The sequence below is a fragment of the Elephantulus edwardii genome, unplaced genomic scaffold, assembly GCF_000299155.1.
Source record: "Elephantulus edwardii isolate Elephantulus edwardi_28Jun2011 unplaced genomic scaffold, EleEdw1.0 scaffold00145, whole genome shotgun sequence".
Classification (NCBI taxonomy): Eukaryota; Metazoa; Chordata; class Mammalia; order Macroscelidea; family Macroscelididae; genus Elephantulus; species Elephantulus edwardii.
Window position 1 is genome coordinate 3,108,568 of NW_006399895.1, and position 18,022 is coordinate 3,126,589.

The 18,022-nt window shown below is 41.2% G+C and overlaps 1 pseudogene; it reads right to left on the reverse strand.

Annotated features, from left to right (window-relative positions):
* Positions 1–18,022, reverse strand: part of LOC102863692 — a 189,472-nt pseudogene that overhangs the window by 46,945 nt on the left and 124,505 nt on the right.

Here is an 18,022-nt window from a genome sequence, read left to right on the forward strand (position 1 = left end):
ACTCAACAGCAATTAGTTTGCTCTATATTTGTTTATTTTTATCCCTTCATCTTAAAAAACAAACAAACCAGAAATCATGCTCTGGGCTAAGGACAGCTACCAAAGCTAGCTAGAATTTTTTTTCCCTATAATTATATTTTATTAATTTTCATAAACATTTACAGAGATTTTGGGCTTCCACTCATTCATTGTTGCACTATTCTCTCTACCCTCCTCCCAGTTTGATCTTGTCCAAATGCCACAGTGCTTGTCAAAGCCAGTTCTGATTAATCTTCTTTGTCAGTGTGGCCTTTGCCATTCCCTATCACTCCTCCCTGAGAGAGACTTCACCCTGAGTCATAAGGAAAAGGGGATGGCATATTCTCTTAGCTACTTCCTGCTGAAAAGGGACGCTGTGGGTTTCAGGGTGAAGATCTTCTCTCACTACTCTAAAGGGCCCCTTTGGCAGTAGGAAACACATAGACTATTACGGAGATTGATTTTGGAATTTAGATGCACTCTTATTGATTGTGCTTCGCCGTACATGTTCATATCCTTGAAGATGTATCATGGGGGTGTTGCAACCTAGAAGACACAAATTTGACTAACAAGTTATAAGTACATGAGTCAAAAATTATGGAAAAGTAAAAGAAAAGATTCTTTCATTGTTTTACAAACCCTCCCCCAGGTCCCCTCCACCATGTAGCCCTCGCTCTAGACTCCTGTGATGACAGAAATACCTAGTCACATATCTCTTTGAAACAGTTTTCTCCCTCCTCTGTTTCAGTGCAGTATACATTATTGAACCCATCTTACTCAGTCTCTCCCCAACCCCAAGGACAGTCCCATTCTACAACAGTGGCATCATGTAATATTTGTCCTTTTGTGACTGGGATATTTCACTCAGCATAATGTTCTCCAGAGTCAACCATTTTGAATAATATTGCATGAGTTCCTTGTTTTTTAATGCAGCATAGTATTCCATTGTGCGAATATACCACAGCTTCTCTAGCCATTCGTTTGTTGATGGGCACTTAGGTTGTTTCCAACTCCTTGCTATTGTGAACAAAGCTGCAGTAAACATGGGTGTGCATATCATTGTTTTGTTTTCTGTATGTCTATTTTCTCTTTGATCCTGGATGCTGATACCAAGAGTGTTGATTGTGGAGCCAAGCAAACTACAACTGTAAACAAACTCAATCTCTTCACCATCCATAATGATGCTGCCAATTGGCCCAGTGTTGAGAATCTTTGTTTTCTTGATGTTGAGCTTCAATCCATATTGAAGGCTGCAGTCCTTGACCTTCTGCAGCAAGTGCTTCAGGTTCTCCTCAGTTTCAGCAAGCAAGGTTGAGTCATCTGCATAACGCAAGTTGTTGATGAATCTTCCACCAATCTTAATGTCACATTCCTCCTCATACAGCCCAGCCTCCTGGATATCTGTTCTGCATATAGATTGAAAAGGTATGGAGACAGAATAATCCCTGGCGTACTCCCCTCCCAATTTTGAACCACACAATGTCTCATTGTTCTGTTCTGACGACTGCCTCTTGGTTCAAGTACAGGTTTCACATAAGCACAATCAACTGTTCTGGGATTCCCATTCTTCTCAGAGTCAGCCACAGTTTATTGTGATCCACACTCTTGGTACCAGCAGCCAGCCAGGAAATCAAGAGATGAATCACATTGGGAAAGTCAGCTGTCAGGGACCTCTCCAGAATACTGAAGAGCAATGATGTCAGGCTGGAGACTAAGGTACACCTGATCAAGGCCATAGTCTTCACATTTGCATGCTATGCATCAGAGAGCTGGACAGAGACTAGGGATTACAGAAAGAGAATTGATGCCTTTGAGCTATGGTCTGGAGAAGAGTGCTGAATGTACCATGGACTGCTAGGAGAACGAACAGGTTTGTCCTGGAGAGGATGAAGCCAGACTGCTCCTTGGAGGCAAGGATTCTGAAGCTTCATCTGACATACATTGGGCATGCTACAAGGAGGGACCAGTCCTTGGAGTGAAACATCATGTTCAATGGGAGGGTAGAGGGACAGTGCAAGAGAGGAAGACCCTTGATGAAATGGATAGATTCAGTGACTGGGGAAATGAGATTTGGTGTGTCGGAGACAGTGAGGTTGGCACAGGATAGAGCAGGATTTAGGGCTGTTGTACGTAGGGTCACTATGAGTCACAAGTGGTTCGATGACACATAACAACAAGTACTATTACCTCCTATTTGTAAAGCACTCTAGAGGCGTACTGGGAGCTCTGATGGCCCAGTGGTAAGCAGCTGAGCTGTAATCCCAAAGGCATGCAGTTTACTTCCTCTGAAAACCTGCTAGAGGGTCAGCTATGAGTTGGTTCCGACTCAATGTCACAACCACCAAAGCGTAATACAGTCAAGCACGGCACTGCTAACTGCCAGGATGGGAGATCGAGTTCACCCAGAGGCTCTTCAGCAGGAGAGACCTGCTAAAGACCTGCTCCCACAAAGACAACAACTTAGAAAACTCCTCTCTGTCCTGTGTGGTGACTGTGAGATGGAATTGACTCAACCACACCCGGCAACCACAATTTGTGGCACATGCTCTGCGGCCCAAAGCCATGACTTTCTGCTGGTTTGGATCCATGCCACTCTGAGGGGGAAAGATGAGTAATCTCCTCTGGTGCAATTTACAGCCTCAGGAAGCCAATGGAGGCTCAGCCCTGAGGTGGTTCCAAATCAACAGCAGTAAATTTTGAGTTTGATTTATGGCAGTAGTATAAAGTTTCCTTTTATTGGAAGTTTTATGTTCAAAAGCCTTGCTTTTTAAAAAATCTAGTAACAGTACAGTGGAATAATGCAGAAGCAGTGAAGAGGTATTTACTCCACTGACTGTGAAAGGAATAAACAAATGTGTATTGGGAGGTACTCAGCTAGAATGCTCCTTAGAAGCAAGGAGATTGAAATTTCAGCATTTCATGAATTCTTTGTTTATCAGTGTTGCATAGTACTCCATTCTGTGAACACACTATAGTTTCTCTTTCCATTCATCCACTGTTAGACACTTGAGTTGTTTCAAGCTCTTTTCTATTGTAATTGATGCTGCAATTAACACGGGCATGCTTAACATAGAAAGATTCTATAAAACCATTTTGTTGTTGTTCTTGTTATGTACCATTGAGTCAGGGCAGACCCAAAGCTGATCCTCCAGTAGCTCAGGGCAGTAAATCACATGAGAGGTTATTGCCCATCTTTCTTTCATGGAACAGCTGGTGGATTCAAACTGTGTGCCTCTGAGATGGCAGTGCAGCTTCTTACCACTAGGCCACCAGAGTTCCCTATTTTGTTGTTAGTATTCACATAATCAAAGAAACACGTAGCAATGTAAGCAACATATAAGCAATTCACAACTATATCTGTCACATATTCTATGATCAAATTGGATGCTAAGCATTATTTGAGATCTGTATGGGCTGGTACAGGAGGAAGTCTGTGGGTCTCAGTGTGACGTCATGAGTTACCACACTGAGTGATGCCAACCCTGGTGATGGCACTGTCTGTTCTTACTTGTATGACTTAGCCCGCTAGACTGTGAGCTCAGGTGCCCCAGGTCCTATTCTTCAGTCTTCATAATGCTTTATTCCTGTCCTTCTCCTTCAGGATGGATGGATGGATAGATGGATAGATAGATAGATAGATAGATAGATAGATAGATAGATAGATAGATAGATGATAGACAGATAGATACAGAGTAGATTCTGATTCACAGCAACAAACATATACAACAGAACAAAAATTGTCTGATCCTACATCACCTATGTGTTTGAATCCATCTCACCCAGGGTCTCCCTCACCCTCGCCCGTCCTCTGATTCATCAAATGTCCGGCCCTCCTCCTGTCCTCCTGAGCACATATTCAAAGGAAATGAGGACAACAAGATTCTGCTGTGATCCATTAGGTTTTGAAATTAGAGCAAGAACAACATGAGGACAGCCAAGTCTGACCTCTACTAACACCACAAGGGAGAATTGCCCCCATTAACCGCATCCACCACTCAAAACAAATTCCCATGAGGTCAGACTTATCCTCTCACACTCCTATATACTCACTTATTGGGTTAAAAAAACCATTGCAGTGACCACACAGACTTCACAGAACCATACTCATGGTTATAGGGTTTATTTGGGAAGTTAACAAGCGGTGATTCAGGTGAACAAGATACCACAATCCCTCAGTCTAAAGGGCTTCTCAAATACAATCCCTCACAGGCTAAGTTCCATTAATAGCAATATACAATCCCTCAATTACCTTCTCAATTAACAGCAAGCTGCAATTCCTTAGTTCAGAGAGTTTCTCATTTAACAGCAAGATTCCTTCAGTCCAAGGGGACTCTCAAATATAATCCAGGACAGAATATAATTCAGGTTAACAGCAGGACACAACCCTTCAGTGCAAAGGACTTCTCAGTTAAGAGCAACATGCAGTTCCTCAGACCAGAGAGCTTCCCATTTAACAGCAACATATAACCTCTGAGTCCAGACAGCTTTGACAGCTTCTCAGATACAATCCCTGGCATAGGAATCTCCGACCCTGAAGGACGCCTCCTGTATTCTTGGCTTCCTCTTCTTCTCTTAGTGGTGAGAATCTCACAATATGCTGCTGAATCTGCTCAGTTTGAAGGTAGGACTAGCCAATCCCCTTGTTACTAGACTAACAGCGTCTATTTGCATGAGGAAGAAATGACTCATGCAGTTGTTGATGATGTCAGTGGGCTGCATGTTTGCAGGGCAGATAGAGTCGAGGAAGCTGGATAAGACTAAAGACAATGGTCTAGGGAAACCAAACTTTGGTCAAAAGACCCACTAAACTGAAGGTTTTCACTGACTAATATTTGGAAGTAGATCACCAGGTCTTGCTTCGAAGTCCATCTTAGTCAGGAAGCTCCAAGTATTAGTCTGGATACTGATATTTGAAATAGCATCCAACATCACAGCAGCAAGCCACCATAGTACAACCAGCAGGCAGGCAAATGGGGCTCCCTTCTTAATTTCCTCATACTGTCTCTTGTCGGGACCCCAGGGTCAAGTGAACATGCCCTCTGAAGCCAGCTTCTCTGCTCTGTTAACAAGCTTGGAGACAGGAAACCCGGGATGCCTGTGTGACTTTAAGAAAGTTCCTTTACTTCTCTGACTCAGAGGAGTGTAGTTAAATTTAGACCACATGAAGAAACGGTGGTGGGAGTGCTGTAGGAAGTGAGATGCCTCTGAAGATAAGTTCTGTTTAGAGAGCTACTCTTATGACTAGTAACTCCCAAGAGCCCCCGGAATAAGACAGGAATCAGATGTGGAATATTCAAGGTCGCAGTGTTTTTAAAGTTGGATTCCCTTCAAAGAGGCTTTAAGGCATACATGGATACCCTATTAGCAACTGTGCTTGGTATTTGCTATTATTTTGTCAAGTCCCTTTTTATTCTGGAAAACACCTCACCAATCCATGTGGTTGAGGTGGCATTGATTGGTCCCAGGTGTCATGTACTAATCAATTGTCAAAATTAATCAGTCCAGAAGTCAGAATTAATCAGTTATATCATCATAGTCTACTGGTCGTTGTTAACAGTTACAGCTCGCTCAGCTCCACAATTAAAACTCTTGGCACCAGCAGTCAGGAAATCAAAAGACTAATTGCATTGTGTAAATCTGCTGTCAGGGATCTTTCCAGAGTGCTGAAGAGCAACAATGTCAGTCTAGAGACTAAGATGTGCATGAGCCAGTCCATGGTCTTCACAATTACCTGCTATACATCAGAGAGCTGGATAATGACCAGGATGATAGAAGAATTGGTGCCTTTGAGTTGTACTGAGAAAAGTCTTGAACATACCATAGACCGCCAAGAAAGCAAATAGGTCCGTCTTGGAGAAAGTGAAATCAGGTTTCTCCTTGGAGGCTAGAATTTTGAAGCTCCGTCTTAAATACTTTGGGCATGTGGCTAGAAGGGATCGATCCTTGGAGAAGGACGTCATACTTGGAAGGATAGAGGGACAGCATAGGAGAGGAAGACCACGGATGAGATGGATTGATACAGTGACTAGGGCAATGAGGGTAGGTGTGTCAGAGTCAGTGAGATTGTCTCAGGATAAAGCAGGTTTCAGGGCTATTGTATACAGGGTCACTATGAGTTCCAGTCGACTTAATGGCACATAGCAACAATTGGTCACTGGCAATTGGTTGATGTGTGAGTACTTCAATTTGAACCCATGTGGTGTGAAAAGGCTTTCACAAGAACTTTTTAGAACTGAAATTACTTCACACTTAAGGCCACACAATTAGGAGGTTTTGGTCCCCTATTTAAGGCTATGGTTCTCAACAGAGTGTCCTTTGAAATTGGCTGCTGAAAATTGAGAAGGGGTTCAAATAATTTATGTTCTGCTCTAATTGGTGAACAAGTTACTATGATCATTGGACCCAAGAGCAGTTCAACTCTAACACCCTCTCTGAGATCCTTATGCCGAAAGCCAAGATCTTTTTCAAAATGCCCTTATTTTGCAAGGACTATGTTCTCTCAGTATCCGATAGGTATTTATTGTATCCTACCCCACAAGAAATCCACATTAATTCCTAACCTGTGTATCTGTGAGTGAAATCTTATTTTCTTATTGGTTCATTTAAATGAAAAGAGCCCACTGGGTCACAACTGAGGTTTGACTCCATCAGCAGCTCATTGGAACAGAAGACCTGGAAATCTACTCCTGTAAATATTCCTTCTCAGAAAACTTGTGAAATACGACATAGGACAGTGGCTAACCACCTCTAACTTCCAGATAAGGACAGAATGACCGTCAGCATCAACAACCCAAGGCTGATTCCCATGATGTGAGAATCAATATGTCTTCACCCTATAATCTTTTTCTCATTTCACACCAGCTGCCCCTCTACCCTCTCTACTTCTCTGGGTGAGATAATTAATTGCAATGGCCACACCGAACTCACAGACCATCCTCAAGGTTATAGAATTGCTTACAGGAGCAAGAATATCCCAGACCTAGTTTTCTGATCAGGATAGCTTCTTCACAGCCATGGCCTCTGGCCAATTGGCTTCTGTTGCCACAGCCACTTGCCCTCTCTCTGCTTGAACAATTGGTGCAAAGCCCTTCTAATTCTGCTGGGTCAGTGCCCACTCTGTCAGTAGAACTCAGCTCAGAGATACTCAACTCAGGCTCCATGGGCTGGCAAACCTAATTCCCTGACAATTGCCTGAAGGTAGCCACTATGCCAGCAAGTCTCTTGTCCAAAGAGACTCAGCTTTCTTGCACCTTGGATTGGGAAACCCACTGCTTCTGTGTCCATCTCTCTGTGGCCTCTGCCATCTCCTCTCTCTCTCTTCTTGGAGCTTCTCTCCATTTCTCTAGGAATAAAGCTCACTCTGTCCTGAATAGAGGGAGTCTCTGCACCAAACTCTGAAAACGTACATCAGACAGTCTTTAAACAAATATCCTTGCCCTTAGAACTTTGAAGACGTCCTTGAAAGATGAATTTTTTTAATTTTATACTGCTTTATTTGCAAAGTTGGTATACATTGTTTTTTCACACCAGATCTTTTCCATTTCCTTCACCACCACCACCCCTCCACCCATTAAATTGTGCGACCCTATGATTAACCCCTACCCTCACCCAACCTCACCCCCTGTTCCTCCCCTTCCCCCCTTCGAGCCTCATCTTCCTGATTTCTTGAGTGCTTCTACCTCAACAATAACACACACACACACACACACACACACACACACACACACACACACACACACACATATATATATCATCAACAATAATTGACCATTAGGTGTTGGTTGTGGATCCAAGTAAAGTGAAATTTGACAACTTCCAAGTTTTCTCCATCTATCATAATGTTGCATATCATCAGTCATCCACTGGTGAATATTTTTTTCTTAATATTGAGATATAACCCATATTGATGGGGCTAGTAATTCCTAGCTCAGATGGGTAGCTTCAGATCTCGGGACCAAACGGTACACTGAACTCTTGGTTCTTCTGTCTTGATGGTATTGAAATAAGGAGCTGGCATCATGCTTGGAAGAGTGAAAGAACAGTGCAAGAGAGAAAGGCCCTTGATGAGAGGGGTTGATTCAGTGACTGAGATAATGAGTGTAGGTGTATCCAAGACAATGACGTTGACTCAAGACAGAGCAGTGTTCAGAGAGGTTGTACACAGGGTCGCTCTATAACCCTGTGCAAGTAACTTGACGGCACATGACAACAGGATGAGCAACCTTCTTCCTAAGGTTCCATACACTTTATTAGTACGAGCCCTGGTGGCTTAGTGGTAAGAAGTTTTGTTGTCAAGTCAAAGGTGTGTGGTTCAAATTCACTAACTTCTCCTGGGTAAGGGATAATTTCCACCAGGGAAATTGCCTCTGAAAACCAACTGGAGGGTCAGCTCTGGTACACAAAAACAACAACCCAGCAAGTGAGAGTTCTGGTGGCCTAGATTAAACCAAAACCTCACTGTCGTAGAATTGATTCTGACTCTTTTTTTTTATGGTGAGAAAAATTTGTATTTAGAATTAGCCAGCTGGGCTCAGTTTAGATGATCCCAATTTTGTTGGCAACATCCAAAGCATCATAGTCAGGAGCAAGTCGAACATGGGCCTTCTTCTCTCCATCAGGCCTAATCAAAGTGTTGACCTTGGCCACATCAATGTCATAGAGCTTCTTTACAGCTTGTTTAATTTGGTGCTTGTTGGCCTTGACATCCACAGTGAACACAAGTGTGGTGTTAAATTCTATCTTCTTCATGGCTGACTCAGTGGTCAGGGGACATTTGATGATGGCATAGTGGTCAAGCTTGTTTCTGCTGGGGGCACTCTTCTGGGGGTATTTGGGCTGCCGTCGGAGTCTCAGAGTCTTAGTTCACCGGAAGGTGGGTGATGTGCGGATCTTCTTTTTTTTTGTGGCTGTGGGTGCCCTTCAGGACTGCCTTCTTGGTCATTAATGCCTTTGCTTTGGCTTCAGTTTTGGGAGGGGCAGGGGCTTCCTTCTTCGCTTTGGGAGCCATCTTCGTAGAAAAGTGATTTTGACTCTTTAAGTGACTCTCCATTGGGTTCCTCAGCTTATAGACCTTAGCAGGAAGAGACTGCCCATTGTTCTTCTGTCGAACAACTGGTGGATTTGAACCACTGACCTTAGTTAGTAGCCTGACACAGCCCTTCTGCACTAAGCCACCAGGGTTCCTTAGAGTCAGATCATCTGTGTTTAAATCATGCTTCCCCCATTTACTGTATGACCCTGGATGAGTTCTGTAAACTCAATGTTTCCATTTCCTCATCTGTGAAATATAGTAACATCTTTTCCATCAGATCTTTCCAAGGAGTAAATTATTTTACACACACAATGTGCTTAGAATTGTGCCTGTGTAGAAAAGTGGCAGCTGCTGTCATCACCATTCTCAAGAGTGGCTGTGTCTCTGCATCCTTCAGGACCTTTTAAACATGGACAGTTATAATCTTATCTGTGCAGTTGCTATGTATCTGTTACTCTCATTAAAAGTAAACTCCATAAGGGTGACTTCCTTGAGAGTGAGTGGCTTAGGAGTAACTTTTAATTGTATCATTCATCCTGACTACAGGGAACTCCAGTGGCAGTAGTCTGTAGGGAGTTGCTCTGCTATCCGAAAGGTGACGCCTCTCTTGCGGTTCGAATCTACCATCAGCTCATCGTGAGAAAGATGGGCAATCTCCTCTCAGTCAATTCACCGTCTCTCAAAACTCCCTAGAGGGTCAGCTATGGGTTCTGACTCCATCAGTGAGTGAATGTGTTAAGACTTTTATTTTTTTCCTAAACTTTGTCTCATATACCTTTGGGCTGGTTGTCAGGAGATGGTAAAAGACATCATGCTGGGGAAAGGGGAGGGTCTGTGTAAGAAAGGAAGACTCATAATGAAATGGTTTGTTTGACACAGTGATGACAAAAATGTCCTTGAGCCCCTGAGGATGGTGCAGGAGGAGACAAGGTTCAGATCTGTTGTTCCTATGGTCACTGTGAGTTGTAATTGACTTGATGCACCTAACAACATGTTTTGCAAACAAATGGATATATTTTGGATAAAGCTAAAGTCTCCTTCTTAGTTCCTTTCCCCCTTCTGCTGAGCAAGAGAGCTCAGAGATGAGTATCCAATAGCCCTGTGATTGTGGAGAAGCAGAAAGGATGAGACCATGGAAAGTGAGATGACGCAGCAGAGCGCGCAGCCTGGGAGGAGCTGCTAAAATTAAAAGCGGACGTTTCTCATGACCCAGCGCTTTCGCTTCACAGAGGATGCCCTCATGTCAGTCACGTTGGCACCTGTACCCAAGAAGCCATAAATAAAGATGCAATTGCCAAGTTCTCTGCACTAGCAAAAATAAGACAAATTGCCCTCCATCCAAGGACAAATGGCCATGGAAAAAACCCCCACAATTCATTAGAATAAAATGAAGGACTTGGGTTTTGTGTTTTGTTTTGTTTTGTTTTTTAAATGTGATCTTTTTCATTTGAACTTTTCATGGTTCAAGGAGCGCTGATAGTACAGTGTGTGACATATTCGGCTGCTAACTGAAAGATCAACAGTTCGAGTCGCTGTTGGAGAGAGATGGACCATCTTCCCCTGTAAAGATTTAGAGCCTTGGAAACCCAACAAGGGTCGGCATGAGTCAGAACTGACGCAACAGCACTGCGTTTGGCTTGGTTCTTTGGTTTTGTGGTTTAATAACAGCAAACTCGAAAGAAGTTGCTGCTTGTCTTGACTTTGTTTTAAATGTTTTCTCATGGGATTTTCACAACAATATTATGAAGTGAGTACTGTTAGTATTTCTATTTTATAGATGAAAAGGATCCCTAGTAGCGCAGACTTTAAAGTTCTCAGATGCTAATTCAAAGGTTCGTTGGTCTACAAATCTCCATTTGTGTCTCAGACCTAGTTTTCTCAGGGTATATTCCAAGCAGTGCAGTAGCTGGGCCATGTGGAATTTCTAGATTCAGCTTTTTGAGGCAATGCCAAACTGCCTTCCAGAGTGAGTGGTTGTACCATTTTACAATCCCACTAACAGTGTGTGAGAAGTTCCTACCTCTCCACATCCTCTCCAACATTTATTGTTTGCCATTCTGTTAAACTTTACCACTGCTACTGGGGTGAAATGGTGTCTCATTGTGGTTTTAATTTGCATCTCTCTGATTGCCAGTGATTTTAAACATTTCTTCATCTGTCTGTTGGCCATCCAAATATCTTCCTCTGTGAAAGATCTTTCCATGTCTTTTGCCCATTTTGTAATTGAGTTATCAGTCTTTTTCTTGAGGAGGCCCTGTTGTATTCTGTAAACTTTTGTCACGAGACCCTTGTCTGAGATGGTATTGCCAAATGTTTTTTCCCCAGGCAGTAGGTTTTCTTTTCAACTAAAGGCTGTTTTTAAGGGAACTCTGATGGTCTAGTGGTAAGAAACTGTGCTGCAATTCCGTTGACATACTGTTCTAATCCATCAGCTGCTTCGTGGGAGACAGATGGGCAACCTCCTCCCGTGCAATTAACTGCCTCTGAAAACCCGCTGGAGGGTCAGCTATGGGTCGGTTCTGGGTATGCAACAACATAAAGCCATCAACCCAAAAACCCACTGTAGTAGAAGGAATGAATTATGACTCATAGCAACCCTCCCTGGGGTCTCAGGGAAGCAAATTTTTTTTAATTTAATGAAAGTTTATAAAGAACTTGGATTTCCATTCATTCATTGTTGCACATTTTTTTTCTCCCTGTCCCCCAATTCACTTTTTTCTTTGGAAAAAAAGTTCATTCATTGTTATTCAGTCATGCACCCCAGACCACTTTACCAAACAACTCTTATCCTATATTCTTGTCATGCCAATAATACCTAATTATATATGCTTTTATACAGTTCTCTCCCTCATCTGCTTCAATGCTGTGTACATTCTTTATCCCCTCTTTTCTTAGTTTCCTCCCAAGTCCCATATCAGTCGTGTTCCATAACAGTGGCATTATGCAGTATTTGTCTTTTGTGACTGAGATATTTCACTCGGCATAATGCCCTCCAAGCTCACCCATTTTGTATAATATTTCATGAGTTCTTTGTTTTTCACTGCTGCATAATATTCCATTGTGTGAATATACCACAGCTTCTCTATCCATTCGTTTGTTGGTGGGCACTTAGGTTGTCTCCAACTCTTTACTATTGTGAACAAAGCCTCAATGAATATGGGTGTGCATGTATCTTCTTGGGTGGCAGTTCTGGTTCCTTTAGGGTATATCCCCAGTAGTGGAATTGCTGGGTCAAATGGTATTTCTATTTCCAACTTTTCAAAAAGTACCATACAGCCTTCCCTAGTGGTTGCACCATTTTACACTCCCACCAACAGTGAATAAGGGTTCTAGTTTCTCCACAACCTCACGAACACTTGTTGTTTGCTGCTCTGTTAAATGTTGCTATTCTTACTGGGGTGAAATGTTATCTCATAGTTGTTTTGATTTGGATCTCTCTTAGAGCTAGGGATTTTAAACATTTCTTCATGTGTTTGTTTGCCATCTGAATGTCTTCTTTGGTGAATTGTCTGTTCATATCCTGTGCCCATTTTGCAATTGGGTTGTTTACCTTTATTTTGTTGTAGCGTTAAAGTATTCTATAAATTCTAGATATAAGTCCCCTATCAGACATGTCATTACCAAATCTTTTCTCCCAGTCTGTGGCTTCCCTATTTACCCTGTTGGAGTTTTTGGATGTGCATAAAGATTTGATTCTTAGAAGGTCCCATTGATCTAGTTTATTCTATCCTGTTTGTAGTTTTTTCAGAATGCTTGGAAGACTGTTTTTATGTTGTGGATTAGAGCTTTTAGAGTTCTTTCAAGCTTTTCTCTAAAGAAGTTTATAGTTCTTGGTTTTAGTCCTAGGTCCTTCATCCACTTTGAGTTGGTTTTTGTGTATGGGGTGAGATCTTGCTTGAGTTTTCTATAGATAGTTTTCCAATTTTGCCAACACCATTTGTTAAAAGGCTCTCATTACTCCACTTAACTGATTTCATCTCCTTGTCAAAAATCAGTTGACCATAGGTAGTTGGGACGTTTTCCAGGTTCTCAATTCTATTCTATTGATCTATGTGTCTGACATTGTACCAGTATCACTCTGTCTTGACCACCATGGCAGTGTAGTAGGATTTGAAATCAGGGAGTAAGATGCCTCCTACCTTGTTTCTCTTTTTAAGGAGTGCTTTTCTTATTCAGGGTCTCTTTCCATTCCAAATAAAATTGGAGAGTGCCTTTTCCATCTTGTTGAAGAATGGAATTTGTATTTGTATTACATTGAATGTGTAGATTGCCTTTGGTAGGATTGTCATCTTCACAATATTGGGTCTTCCTATCCATGAGCAAGGGATATTCTTCCATTTCTCCAGGTCCCTTTTTGTTTCTTGTAGTAATGTTTTGTAATTTTTTTAATAAATCTTTTGTGTCTCTAGTTAGATTTATTCCCAAGTATTTAATCTTGTGATTAGCTATTGTGGTGGGTATTGTTTTTCTTAGCTCCAGTTCTATATTCTCTTTGTCACTGTAGAGAAATCCAACTGATTTTTGTATGTGGATCTTGTACCCTGCCACTTTGCTGAATTGGTCAACTATGTTCAGTAGTTTTCTTGCTGAATCTTTAGGGTTTTCTTACGTATACTATCGTATCATCTGCATACAGAGATAATTTTACCTGGAGGAAGTAAATCTTAATGACAATAGACTGCCTCATCTTTCTGCCTCAGAGAAGCTGGTGGATTTGTAGTTTTTATTTTGCAGCAAAACATACAACTCAATATGCCATTAAGGCTCTGTAGTGTCATAAATAAGGATAAGGAAAAAGAAAGAAACAACCAAAAAACCCAAACCTGTTGCAATCCAACAAAATCAACCTCAAATTTATTGTCATAGAGTCAGAAGTGACACAGCGATGACCCTCCAGCAGATTTCTAAGGCTGCAGATTTCACAGGAGATTGCTCATCCTTCTCCCAAGGAGCCACTGATGGAGGATTCTAACCACTAGAACGGTGCTGCATTAGGGTTAGTAGTACAACTCCGTGCAGGTGATGCTACCAGGACTATCTAGCTATATATACAGATGCAGAGATAGATACAGACAGTGGTACAGGGATCAGTTTACTCATGTAACAGAATCCATAGCTGGTCCTTAGGAGAAAATGGGCAGTTTTCTCTAGCTTAATTTATTGCCTCTGAAAACCCTCTGGAGAGTCACATATAAGTTGGTTCCAATTAGATGGTACATAACAACAACCACATGTACCTTGCCCCCAAAATAAACACAAAAATCAGTCCTATATCTAAATGGAAAACATGAAATTATAAACTCATTGGAGAAAATATAGCAGAAAATCTTCATGACCTATTGTTAGGTCAAATATTTTTTATTATACCCCAAACCCTTGATGAAATGGATTGATTCAGTGACTGAGGTAATGGGGGTAATTGTGTCAGAGACAATCATATTGGCACAGGATAGAGCAGGGATTAGGGCTGTTGTACATAGGATGGCTATGAGTCGCAGGTGAGTCGACAACACATAACAACAACATACTCCAAACCATAAAGAAAAAACTGAGTGCAACAATGAATGAATGGAAATCCAAAATATCTGTAAATGTTCATTAAAATTAATAAAATAAAATAAAAAAAAGAAAAAACTGGCAAATTGGACTTGAGAAAAATGGAAAAAATTTTGCGTTAGTTAACAGACAGTAGATTACGGGGAAACCACTTGCATATTAGATATTCAACAAAGGCTTTGGATCCAGAATAGATAAACACCTTCAAAACTCTTCAGTAAGAGAACAAATGAATTGGAAAATGTGCACAAGATATAAACAGAAAATTTGCGTAAGTGGCTGTCCAAATAGTAAATACCTGAAAAGACATTCACCATTAACTATTAGAGAAGTGGAAAACAAAACCGTAAGAAGATATCAGAACTATTAGGTATTACACCAATGCAAATGGCTCAGATGAAAAAACTTTTTACATAATAAGTGGGGATGAGAATGTGGAGTACCTGGAACTCCCTTACACTGCTGCACAATGGTCCATGACCCCTGAAAACATTTCCGTTGTTTTGTATAGGGTTAAACATACATTTGCCATATTGTTGTTCTTAGTGCTACCAAATGAATTACACGTCTCATATGACCCTCTGAATAATAGATGTGAACCTTGTCCACTCTTACTTCATCCTCACAACCTCTGCAATACTCAAGCCCTTCGTTACAGTCACTGTGTAAATCCATCTCATTGAGGGATTTTCTCTCTTTCCTTGACTCTCCACTTTTCCCAACATCATGTCTTCTTCCAAGCACTGGCCTCTCCTGTCAACATACCCAAAGTTTATCAGGCAAAGTTTCACCATCCTTGCCTCTAAGGAACAGCCTGGTTGCACTTCCTCCCAGACAAACATGTTTGTTCTTTTGGCATCCATGGGATAGTAAGTACTCACTTACATTACCACAATTCAAAGGCTTGATCCTTCTATATCATTTTTATTCATTGTCCAATTTTAAGATGCATAAAAAGCAATGGAAAATATCATAGCTTGGAAAGCCCAACAATTATATTCCCAGACACTTAGACTTTATTATTTTGTGCTATTTAGTTGGAACTGACACTGTGAGTTTTCAGAGGCTGTAAATCATGTGGGAAGAAATTGCTCATTTTTCTCCCTCAGAGAAACCGATGGATTTGAACTGCCTGACTTTGAACAATGCAACTCCTTACCCAGTAGGCCATGAGAGCTCCCTATACTTACTTATACTAGAGAAATGAGAGCACATGCCCACAAGTGAATGGATAACAGCATTCTTGGTAATAGCCCCAAACTGGGAGCAATTAAATGTCCTTTATTGGTAATCCAGTTAAACAAACCACAATGTCACTACCAAAAGGAAGAGGCTAATGATACAAGCAACAACTTGGATGAATCTCAAGGATGATACACTGAGGGGGTAGGTAAGGGGAGAAAGGACAATACCAAAAGGCTATATGCTGTATATTTTAATTTATATTTATATGCTGTTGTTGTTAAGTGACGTCAAGGGCTGCAGATTAAGATCACCCACCTTTGGCATAAAGATAAAGATATGTGTATATGTGTATATATATATATATACACATATATATGTACATACACATATACATATCTCTATCTCTATATCTATCTTTCTATTATCTATCTATCTATCTTGGAAGCAGGAGGAGTGGCATCCACTTCCTAAACAACATGCCTCTGGAAACTCTATGAGCTTTGATAAATGATGATAGTTATAGAAAGGCTTCAGGCCTTTTTGTTCATAGGCTCACTGTGAGTCATGCTCGACTCGACAGCAATCAACAACAACGTGTGTGTGTGTGTGTGTGTGTGTGTGTGTGTGTGTGTATAAAGTCGTAGTGTTGGAGAAGAATCTTGAACATACTGTGGACCTCCAAGAAAACAAATAAGTCTCTCTTGGGGAGGGTGAAACCAAGTTTTCCCTTGGAGACTAGAATTTTGAAGCTCCTTCTCACATACTTTAGGCATATGGTCAGGAGGGCCCAGTCCTTGGAGAAGGACATCATGCTCCAAAGGGTGGAGGGACAATGCCTGAGAGGGAGATCCCAGATGAGATGGATTGATATAGTAACTGGGGTAACGGGGTAGATGTGTCAGAGTCAGTGAGACTGGCTCAGGACAGGGCAGGCTTCAGAGCTTTGTACAGAGGGTTGCTATGAGTTGTATGTGACTCAATGGCACATAACAACAACATATTGAAATTACCAACTTATAGAGACAGAGAATAGATCAATGGTTATCAGGAGTTGGGAATGAGGGGAGGGTCTAGTTATAAAGTTATCAAGAGGTAGTGTCTTTGTGAGGTGGCATTGTTCTGATCTTAATGGTGATAGTCGGCACACAAATGTGCATATGTGATGACATTTCTGTGTGAAAATAGTTTACACGTTCAGTTGATAACTGAACGTTGGAGGTTCAAGTCCATCTAGAGGCACCTTGGAAGAAAGTCCTGGAGGTCTGCTTCCCCACAGCTTGTCATTGACAACCCCAGGGAGCATAATTCTAATCTCCCACGCCTGGGGTCACGGTGAGTCAGAGTTGACTTAGAGGCAACTGGAGGGGGTGTAAATACACAAACTAAAAAATGTTGGGGTTTTTGTTTTTGTTTTTATCGGTGAATAAATTTTAATAGGAAATTTGTATTGTAGTCTAACATATGTTGTTCTCTATTTTTTATTTAAATAGCATTCAGTTTATTACAAATATTTAGTATTGGCTTCCCATACTTCCCCCCTTTTGTTTTTATCATAATTATGTTATCATCTAGATGAGTAAAAAATGTTTTAAAAACATGTAAAAATTGATGAAATCTGAATAAGATTTAATAGCTGACAAATATCATACCATTATCAGCTTCTTGGTATTGAGAGTATCTTGAGAGAAGGTACATGAGAACTCTCTCTTTTTTTTGCCCCTTTTTGTGTGTCTAAAATGTATGCACACCCATGTTTATTGCAGCATCATTCACAATAGTGAAGAGATGGAAGCAGCCCAAGTGCTCACAAACAAACGGGTGGAAAAAACTGTGGTATAACCACACAATGGACTATTATGCAGCACTGAAAAACAAGGAGCTTGTAAAACACTACTCAACATGGATGAGTCTTGAAGACATTATGTTGAGTGAAAAACCTCAGTCAGTAAAGGACAAATGATACACAGGACCACTGTTATAAAAATAGGGTGGACACAGGAAGGGAGAGCAGGGAACGAATGGATAGATTAAGGAACACTACACTGAAATGGGAGAAGGAAGGGATGTTTAGATGTTATGTGTTATGGCAATTGACAATCCGGAACAAGGGGGAGGAAAGAAAATGTGCAGCAATGAATAAACGAAAAGTCATCCTTTCTGTGAACTTTCACTAACGATCACAATGTTGAATATGTTTTAAAAATATTTCAAAATAAAACGTTTGTAAAAACA